The 10,097-nt window shown below is 49.0% G+C and overlaps 1 pseudogene; it reads left to right on the top strand.

The window, feature by feature from the left end:
• Positions 1–1,360: 1,360 nt before the first annotated feature.
• On the top strand, positions 1,361–9,346 carry LOC135534764 (inactive ADP-ribosyltransferase arh2-like; annotated as a pseudogene).
• Positions 9,347–10,097: the final 751 nt, after the last annotated feature.

Raw genomic sequence — 10,097 nt, forward strand, 5'->3', positions numbered from 1 at the left:
AGAGCCTGTGTCCTCTATAACCGGTAGAGAGACTGTCTACCTAGAGCCTGTGTCCTCTATAACCCGTAGAGAGACTGTCTACCTGGAGCCTGTGTCCTCTATAACCCGTAGAGAGACTGTCTACCTAGAGCCTGTGTCCTCTATAACCCGTAGAGAGACTGTCTACCTAGAGCCTGTGTCCTCTATAACCCGTAGAGAGACTGTCTACCTAGAGCCTGTGTCCTCTATAACCCGTAGAGACTGTCTACCTAGAGCCTGTGCCTCATAACCTGTAGAGAGACTGTATACCTAGAGCCTGTGTCCTCTATAACCCGTGAGGAGAGACTGTCTACCTAGAGCCTGTGTCCTCTATAACCCGAGAGAGACTGTCTACCCAGAGCCTGCAGGTCTTCAGCAACCCGTAGAGACTGTCTACCTGGAGCCTGTGTCCCCATAAATCCAGAGAGACTGTCTACCTGAGCCTGCAAGCCCTTCATAAACCCAGAGAGACCTGTCTACCTGGAGCCCAACCTTCTATAACCCGTAGAGAGACTGTCTACCTGGAGCCTGTGTCCTCTATAACCCGCAGGAGACTGTTCACTCTGGAGCCTGTGTCCTCTATAACCCGTGGAGACTGTCTACCTGGAGCCTGTGTCCTCTATAACCCGTAGAGAGACTGTCTACCTGGAGCCTGTGTCCTCTATAACCCGTAGAGAGACTGTCTACCTGGAGCCTGTGTCCTCTTATAACCCGTGAGAGGACTGTCTACCTGGAGCCTGTGTCCTCTATAACCCTTAGAGAACTGTCTACCCTGGAGCCTGTGTCCTCTATGTGCCATTAGAGACTGTCTGCCTGGAGCCTGTGTCCTCTATAACCCATGAGAAGACTGTCTGCCTGGACATAATGTCCTCTATAACCCGTGAAGACTGTCTACCTGGAGCCTGTGTCCTCTGTAACCCCGTGAGAGACTGTCTACCTAGAGCCTGTGTCCCTCTATAACCCGTAGAAGACACCAGAAATACCACCTGGAGCCTGTGTCCTCTGGCTGCGTCGTCAGTCTAGGTCTTCCTAATGGCTCTACATTACAGCCCATCCTTTGTTTTGGTCTGGGTTGGTGGGCACATCTGAGCCTAACCCTCATGGAGAAAGTTCAGGCTGGATGGTCCCTGGCGGGGTGGGGGACGCTGGGCCACCATCAGGGCCGCTGGGAGAGCTGCCTCGGGACACAGATCCGGGAAGAACAGCCTCTCTGGGGAGCTATGAGACTCTGAAACTGGACCCCTGACAACTGGCCCCTCAGCGACAGAGCCCTGATGAAACCTACATTACAGCCCATCCTTTGTTTTGGTCTGGGTTGGTGGGCATCTGAGCCCTAACCCTCATGGAGAAGTTCCAGGCTGGGATGGTCCTAGCGGGGTGGGGGACGCGCTGGGCTACCGTAAGGGCCGCTGGGAGAGCTGCCCCTCTGGGACACAGATCCAGGAAGAGCTGGCCTCTCTGGGGGGCCTTGGGGCTCTGAAACTGGACCCTGACAACTGGCCCCTCAGCGACGGAGCCCTGATGCACATGACCACCGCTGAGGCCCTCATCACAGGTGAGGACGGGACATACCCACGGAGGTTAGAGGAGGGTGGATGGGTAGATGGGGGTTAGGGAACATAGAGGGTTAGGGGTCCTGGAGGGTTAGGGGACATGGAGGGTTAGGGGACATGGAGGGTTAAGGGACGGGTTAGGGGACATGGAGGGTTAAGGGACATGGAGGGTTAGGGGACCTGGAGGGTTAGGGGACCTGGAGGGTTAGGGGACATGGAGGGTTAGGGGACATGGAGGGTTAGGGGACCTGGAGGGTTAGGGGACCTGGAGGGTTAGGGGACATGGAGGGTTAGGGGACATGGAGGGTTAGGGGACCTGGAGGGTTAGGGGACATGGAGGGTTAGGGGACATGGAGGGTTAGGGGACATGGAGGGTTAGGGGACATGGAGGGTTAGGGGACATGGAGGGTTAGGGGACATGGAGGGTTAGGGGACCTGGAGGGTTAGGGGACATGGAGGGTTGGTGCTAGTTGACCATGCGAGAAGGGATGTATAGTATACAGTACTTCCTCATTGGTTCCAACAATATTATCACTTCATGACCTTCTATGATACAGTGTAAGCCTAGTAAAGGGAACTAAAATAGAATAGCAGTAGAATGATTGCCATGCATTGTGGAGCTCTCAGAGATAGTGAGAGCACCAGTAGTTTGGTGTTTCTCTCATTCACACAGACACATTCACTCACTTACTCTCCTCGCCCACCTAAACCTCCTGTCTCCTCCATCTCACACACACCTAAACTTCCTGTCTCCTCCATCTCACACACACACACACCTAAACTTCCTGTCTCCTCCATCTCACACACACACACACCTAAACCTCCTGTCTCCTCCATCTCACACACACACACTCCTAAACTTCCTGTCTCCTCCATCTCACACACACACACTCCTAAACATCCTGTCTCCTCCATCTCACACACACACACCTAAACCTCCTGTCTCCTCCATCTCACACACACACACACACCTAAACCTCCTGTCTCCTCCATCTCACACACACACACACCTAAACCTCCTGTCTCTTCCATCTCACACACACACACCCCTAAACCTCCTGTCTCCTCCATCTCACACACACACACACCTAAACCTCCTGTCTCCTCCATCTCACACACACACACACCTAAACCTCCTGTCTCCTCCATCTCACACACACACACACCTAAACCTCCTGTCTCCTCCATCTCACACACACACACCCACCTGAAACCTCCTGTCTCCTCCATCTCACACACACACACACACACCAAAACCTCTGTCTCCTCCGTCATTCTCACCCTCCTCAGCCCACCTAAACCTCCTGTCTCCTCCATCTCACTCTCTCGCCCACCTAAACCTCCTGTCTCCTCCATCTCTCACACACATACACCTAAACCTCCTGTCTCCTCCATCTCACACACACACACACCTAAACCTCCTGTCTCCTCCCATCTCTCACACACACACACACACCTAAACCTCCTGTCTCTCCATCCTCTCACACCTAAACCTCCTGTCTCCTCCCATCTCACACACACACACACACACCAAAACCTTCCTGTCTCCTCCATCTCCACACACACACACACCACCAAAACCTCCTGTCTCCTCCATCTCACACACACACACACCTAACCTCCTGTCTCCTCCATCTCACTCACACACACACACACTAAACCTCTTCTGTCTCCTCCATCTCTCACACACACACACCTAAACCTCCTGTCTCCTCCATCTTACTCCTCCTCACCCACCTAAACCTCCCTGTCTCCTATCTCCTCCATCACACATCTCCTCCATCTTACCTGTCCACCTCTGTCACACCTGTCCCAGAGAGACGAGAATAGCAGTCTGTGGAAACTCCTAATCACTCAATGGGACATATTTCTTCCGGACAATGCCTGCCGACACCATAATCCCTATAGCAGTCAGAAATGACTCGCGCCCAGCCGTAATCCCCAACACCTTCACAGGTCATCGCATCTACTCTTCATCTCTTCATCAGAGGGGCTAGCCTGGTCCCCAGATCTGTTTGTGCTGTCTTGACAACTCCTATGGTCATGGCAATGGAATTAGCAAGACCAGGAGTTTCATAGTGGAGGAAGAACCCAACTGTCACACTTGAGTAAAGTAAAGATGCCTTAATAGAAAATGACTCAAGTAAAAATGAAAGTCACAGTAAAATACTACTTGAGGTAAAAGTATAAAAGTATTTGGTTTTTAAATATACTTCAGTTTCAAAAAATAAATGTATTTGCTGAAATATCAGAGGCAGTAGGGATGTGTGTGAATTAGACAATTTTTCTGTCATGATAAGCATTCAAAATGTAAGGCGTAAAAAAGTAAATAATTTCCTTTAGGAATGTAAGTGAAGTAAAAGTTGACAAAATATAAATAGTAAATTAAAGTACAGACTACTTAAGTAGTACTTTCAAGTATTTTTTTTTTTACTTGAGTACTTTACACAACTTCGAGGTTAGCAAGACAGGGAACAGATCTGGGACCAGGCTGGAGTTCTATAGGTGGACAGCCTGACGGGACAACACACGTCGCCTAGCAACCCGCTGGCCTGGACGTGGAGCTGCTCCCAGATCAGATAAGTCCAAAATAGAACTAGGGAGGAGGGAACATGAGCCTGTCCTCGGAGCAGAGCAGAACAATAGAGGGACCAGATCACATCACAGTCGCTCTCCCCCTTGGTGATCCTGTATGGTATTTGGCCGGTGGATAGTGTTCAAAGCCACAACAGTGCTCCTGTAGAGATGACAGCCTTACGGATAAGCCTGCTTGGGCATTCCAACAACCCAGCCTGAAGAGGTGTCCCAAATGGCTCCTATTCCTATGTAGTGCACTACTTTGGAGCCAGGCTCACACTCCATAAGACATTCCATAAGACATATGGGTAATGCACTATATAAGGAATAGGGTGTAATTTGGGACTTTCTTTCCCAAGTCAGGCAGAAAACCACCATGAATCACTGACGGGCTGGAAGCAAACAATACAGATCTGATCTATAGCACAGATCATAGAGAGGAGAGGAGGAGGTGGGAGGAGGAGGGGAGGGGAGAGGGAGAGGAGGAGGTGAGAGGAGAGGGGGAGAGGGGAGGAGGAGGGGAGAGGTGAGGGGGAGGGGAGGAGGGAGATGAGGAGAAGAGGAGGACAGGAGGAGGGAGGAGAGGGGAGATGAGAGAGGAGAGGAGGAGGTGGGGAGAGGTGAGGGGGAGGGGAGGAGTGGAGAGGAGAGAGGGAGGTGGAGAGGAGGGGGAGAGGATGAGGGAGGAGAGGGAGGAGGGGGAGATGAGGGAGGAGGGAGGGAGGGGGAGATGAGTGAGGAGAGGAGGAGGTGGGGAGAGGTGAGGGGGAGGGGAGGAGTGGAGAGGAGGAGGGGGAGAGGAGAGGAAGACAGGAGGGAGGAGAGGAAGGGGGGAGAGGATGAGGGAGGAGAGGAGAGGGGGGAGATGAGGTGGGAGAGGGGGAGGAGGAGGGTGATGGGAGAGGAGGGGAGAGGGGAGGCAGAATTCAGTTTATCTAGTCTAGGCCCACGCAGGGAAAGGCCTAGGTTATAAACTCTGATCTGGATCCATATTCACTAAACATCTGAGAGTAGGAGTACTGATGTGGTATCCATGTTTCTTGTTAGATTATAATGAATGGACAGATAGGAAATGATCCTAGATCAGCACTCCTACTCTGAAACGCTTAATACACACTGTCCCTGATCCATATACCACAGGGGACAGAGAGAAGAGGGGCTGTCAATGTATCTCTTGGCCCACGCAAGTATAGGCCTCTATTACAGCTAAGGCCGGCCTACGTATCACGAGAACAGTGATTCTGGGCATGTATTTTTAAAGCATCCCAGAGAAGGATGTTATCTGTCCATGTAATCTTATTCATTCTGACCTAACATGGAGAAATGGTCCTAGACCAGTGCCCTTTGAGATGCTTTGTGAAGATCAAACCGGATGTGTAACTAAGCATAGGTCAAACAGCAACAGGTACACAACATCAAACCCCTCCTTGATAAAGTAGGGATGTACACAAACCCTATCCGGCTCGAAGGACCATGAAAAAGAGACGGATAGGAACAATTGTCCTGGAACAAGGGGAACGGGCTTCAGAGATGGTACATCAAGACATGACCGGTTAGATTGCAGGCAACTGGTTCTAAACACAGGTTCTGTTCCAACTGGCACCCTTTTCCCATAGTCCACTATTTCTGACTGGGGCCTATTCCACATGGTGCACTACGTTTGACCCGAGCCACATGGGCCCTGGTCAGAAGTAATGCACTATAATAGAGGGTGCCATTTAGGAGCCAGACAGTGTAGAGAATAGGGTTCTATTTAGGAGGTAGAGAATAGGGTTCTATTTAGGAGGTAGAGAATAGGGTTATATTTAGAAGGTAGACAGTGTAGAGAATAGGGTTCTATTTAAGAGGTAGACAGTGTAGAGAATAGGGTTCTATTTAGGAGGTAGACGGTGCAGTGAATAGGGTTCTATTTAGGAGGTAGACGGTGTAGAGAATAGGGTTCTATTTAGGAGGTAGACAGTGTAGTGAATTGGGTTCTATTTAGGAGGTAGACAGTGTACAGAATAGGGTTATATTTAGGAGGTAGACAGTGTACAGAATAGGGTTCTATTTAGGAGGTAGACAGTGTAGTGAATTGGGTTCTATTTAGGAGGTAGACAGTGTACAGAATAGGGTTATATTTAGGAGGTAGACGGTGTACAGAATTGGTTTCTATTTAGGAGGTAGACGGTGTACAGAATTGGTTTCTATTTAGGAGGTAGACAGTGTACAGAATAGGGTTCTATTTAGGAGGTAGACGGTGTAGAGAATAGGGTTCTATTTAAGAGGTAGACAGTGTACAGAATAGGGTTCTATTTAAGAGGTAGACAGTGTAGAGAATAGGGTTCTATTTAAGAGGTAGACAGTGTACAGAATAGGGTTCTATTTAAGAGGTAGACGGTGTAGAGAATAGGGTTCTATTTAGAGGTAGACAGTGTACAGAATAGGGTTCTGTTAGGAGGTAGACGGTGTGAGGAATAGGGTTCTATTTAAGAGGTAGGCGTGTACAGAATAAGTTCTATTTAGGAGGTGAACAGGGTGAGAGAATAGGGTTCTATTTAAGAGGTAGACAGTGTACAAGAATAGGGTTCTATTTAGGAGGTAGACAGTGTAGAGAATAGGGTTCTATTTAAGAGGTAGACAGTGTACAGAATATAGGGTTCTGTTTAGAGTGAAGCGATTGTAGAGAATGAGGGTTCTATTTAAGAGGTAGACAGTGTACAGAATAGGGTCTCATTTAGGAGGTGAGACGGTGTAGAGAATAGGGTTCATTTAAGAGGACAGTGTACAGAATAGGGTTCTATTTAAGAGGTAGACTATGTGAGAATAGGTAAGAGGTAGAGGTACAGAATAGGGTCTCATTTTAGGAGGCAGACAGTGCAGAACAGGTCTCATTCAAGAGGTAGACAGTGTACAGAATAGGGTTCTATTTAGGAGAAACAAGGTTCCAGTGTAGAGAATAGGGTTCTATTTAAGAGGTAGATTGTAGAGAATAGGGTTCTATTTAAGAGGTAGATTTGGGTAGAGAATAGGGTTCATTTAAGAGGTAGACAGTGTAGAGAATAGGGTTCTATTTAAGAGGTAGACGGTGTAGAGAATAGGGTTCTATTTAAGAGGTTGTGTAGAGAATAGGGTTCTATTTAAGAGGTAGACGGTGTAGAGAATAGGGTTCTATTTAAGAGGTAGGTTCGTGTACAGAATAGGGTTCTATTTAGAGGTAGACAGTGTAGAGAATAGGGTTCTATTTAAGAGGTAGACAGTGTACAGAATAGGGTTCTATTTAGGAGGTAGACAGTGTAGAGAATATGGTTCTATTTAAGAGGTAGACAGTGTAGAGAATAGGGTTCTATTTAGGAGGTAGACGGTGTACAGAATAGGGTTCTATTTAGGAGGTAGACAGTGTACAGAATAGGGTTCTATTTAGGAGGTAGACGGTATAGAGAATAGGGTTCTATTTTGGAGTGTAGACGGTGTAGTGAAGGGTATTCACACCGCTTGTCTTGTCTGGTAAACTAGGATGAGAAGATGGAAGGAATGATTTTCATTCAGATACTTTGACACCAGAAATACTCCACCACTCTCTTCTTTACTCTCACACTGACTGGAACAGCCCACCCCTCTCTCCTGACACCCGCCTGGGCCCACCCCTCTCTCCCTGACACCCGTCTGGGCCCACCCTCTCTCCCTGACACCCGTCTGGGCCCACCCCCTCTCTCCCTGACACCCGTCTGCCCCACCCCTCTCTCCCTGACACCTGTCTGGTTCCTCCTGTCCTGGGTGTGTATCCTGAGTCCCTGAGCCCAAAGCCCTCTGCTCCTGAATCAGAGGTGACAATGACACACACACACACCACACAAATGACACACAAAAGGATATGCACAAACCCATGACTCACACGTGTGGAGCCCCCCAGCAGATCACATGGTATAATCTAAGCACAGCAGGCTGAACATCTAAACATAGACTCTCATCTGGCTGGTACGTCAAACATGCCACAGCCCCCACGGACAGACAGTGTCTGACTCCCAACCACTCTGTGTGTGTGTGTGTGTGTGTGTGTGTGTGTGTGTGTGTGTGTGTGTGTGTGTGTGTGTGTGTGTGTGTGTGTGTGTGTGTGTGTGTGTGTGTGTGTGTGTGTGTGTGTGTGTGTGTGTGTGTGTGTGTGTGTGAGAGAGAGGGGAGGCGGAGAGAATGTATGTATGTTAACTTTTCACAGTGTGCAGCATAGTTGGCCCTTTGCGAGTGTATTTAATGACAAGCTTCCAGACTGATCAATTTGCAGTTGTTTACTGTGTTGTTGTGTAAACTGTGGTGTGTTAACTACGCTGTGTGTAAACGGTGGTGTGTTAACTACGCTGTGTGTTAACTACGCTGTGTAAACTGTGGTGCGTTAACTACGCTGTGTGTAAACTGTGGTGCGTTAACTACGCTGTGTGTAAACTGTGGTGTGTTAACTACGCTGTGTGTTAACTACGCTGTGTGTAAACTGTGTGTAAACGGTGGTGTGTTAACTACGCTGTGTGTAAACTACGCTGTGTGTAAACTACGCTGTGTGTAAACTACGCTGTGTGTAAACTGTGGTGTGTTAACTACGCTGTGTGTTAACTACGCTGTGTGTAAACTGTGGTGCGTTAACTACGCTGTGTGTTAACTACGCTGTGTGTAAACTGTGGTGCGTTAACTACGCTGTGTGTATATGGTGGTGCGTTACCTACACTGTGTGTAAACTGTGGTGTGTTAACTGTGGTGTGTAAACTACACTGTGTGTAAACTGTGGTGAGTTAACTACGCTGTGTGTAAATGGTGTGTTAACTACGCTGTGTGCAAACTGTGGTGTGTTAACTGTGGTGCGTTAATTGTGGGGGGTTAACTACGCTGTGTGTAAACGGTGGTGCGTTAACTACGCTGTGTGTAAACTGTGGTGTGTTAACTACGCTGTGTGTAAACAGTGGTGTGTTAACTGTGGTGTGTTAACTACGCTGTGTGTAAACGGTGGTGTGTTAACTATGCTGTGTGTAAACGATGGTGTGTTAACTACGCTGTGTGTAAACGGTGGTGTGTTAACTATGCTGTGTGTAAACGGTGGTGTGTTAACTACGCTGTGTAACGGTGATGTGTTCTGTTGTTCCAGACTACTACTGGTGTTTGGAGGACCTCTACAGGAGCTGGTCAGGGTGTATGTTGAGGCCATGGCGTCTCTCCAGGGTGCCCCCACCTGAACCAGCCACCGTGGAGGATGGATGCTCACCTCCAAACCCAGCAACTTCCTGCTTGCCTGGCAACGCCTTCAATGAGAAAGGTCAGAGGGTCACAACAGATGTGTGAGGTCTGATGGTGACATGGTTTAGTAGGGTTCAGTTCAACCTGCACATGCCAGTCTCTCTCTTTGTCTCACCATGTAGTCATTGTTCTGATGAGTTCTCTCCATGTGGTCAATGTTCTGGTGGGTTCTCTCCATGTGGTCATTGTTCTGACGGGTTCTCTCCATGTGGTGGTTGTTCTGGTGGGTTCTCTCCATGTGGTCATTGTTCTGACGGGTTCTCTCCAGGTTCTGGGTTTGGAGCAGCCCCAGGCCATGTGTGTGGGGATGAATGCCCTGGCAGCCTGAGGGGCTAGACAACCTAGTGGAGTCAGCATTGAGATGGGCGCATGACCCACAACCACCCTACAGGTACCATACACCACGACCACAACCACCCTACAGGTACCATATACCATGACCCGACCACCCTACCAGTGCCATGACCCACAACCACCCTACAGGTACATGACCCACAACCACCCTACGGTACCATACACCATGACCCACAACCACACCTACAGGTACCATATGCCATGACCCACAACCACCCTACAGGTACCATGACCCACAACCACCCTACAGGTACCATGACTAACCACCCTACAGGTACCATACACCATGACCCACAACCACCCTACAGGTACCATGACCCACAACCACCCTACAGG

Source organism: Oncorhynchus masou, unplaced genomic scaffold, assembly GCF_036934945.1.
Source record: "Oncorhynchus masou masou isolate Uvic2021 unplaced genomic scaffold, UVic_Omas_1.1 unplaced_scaffold_3941, whole genome shotgun sequence".
NCBI classification, from domain to species: domain Eukaryota; kingdom Metazoa; phylum Chordata; class Actinopteri; order Salmoniformes; family Salmonidae; genus Oncorhynchus; species Oncorhynchus masou.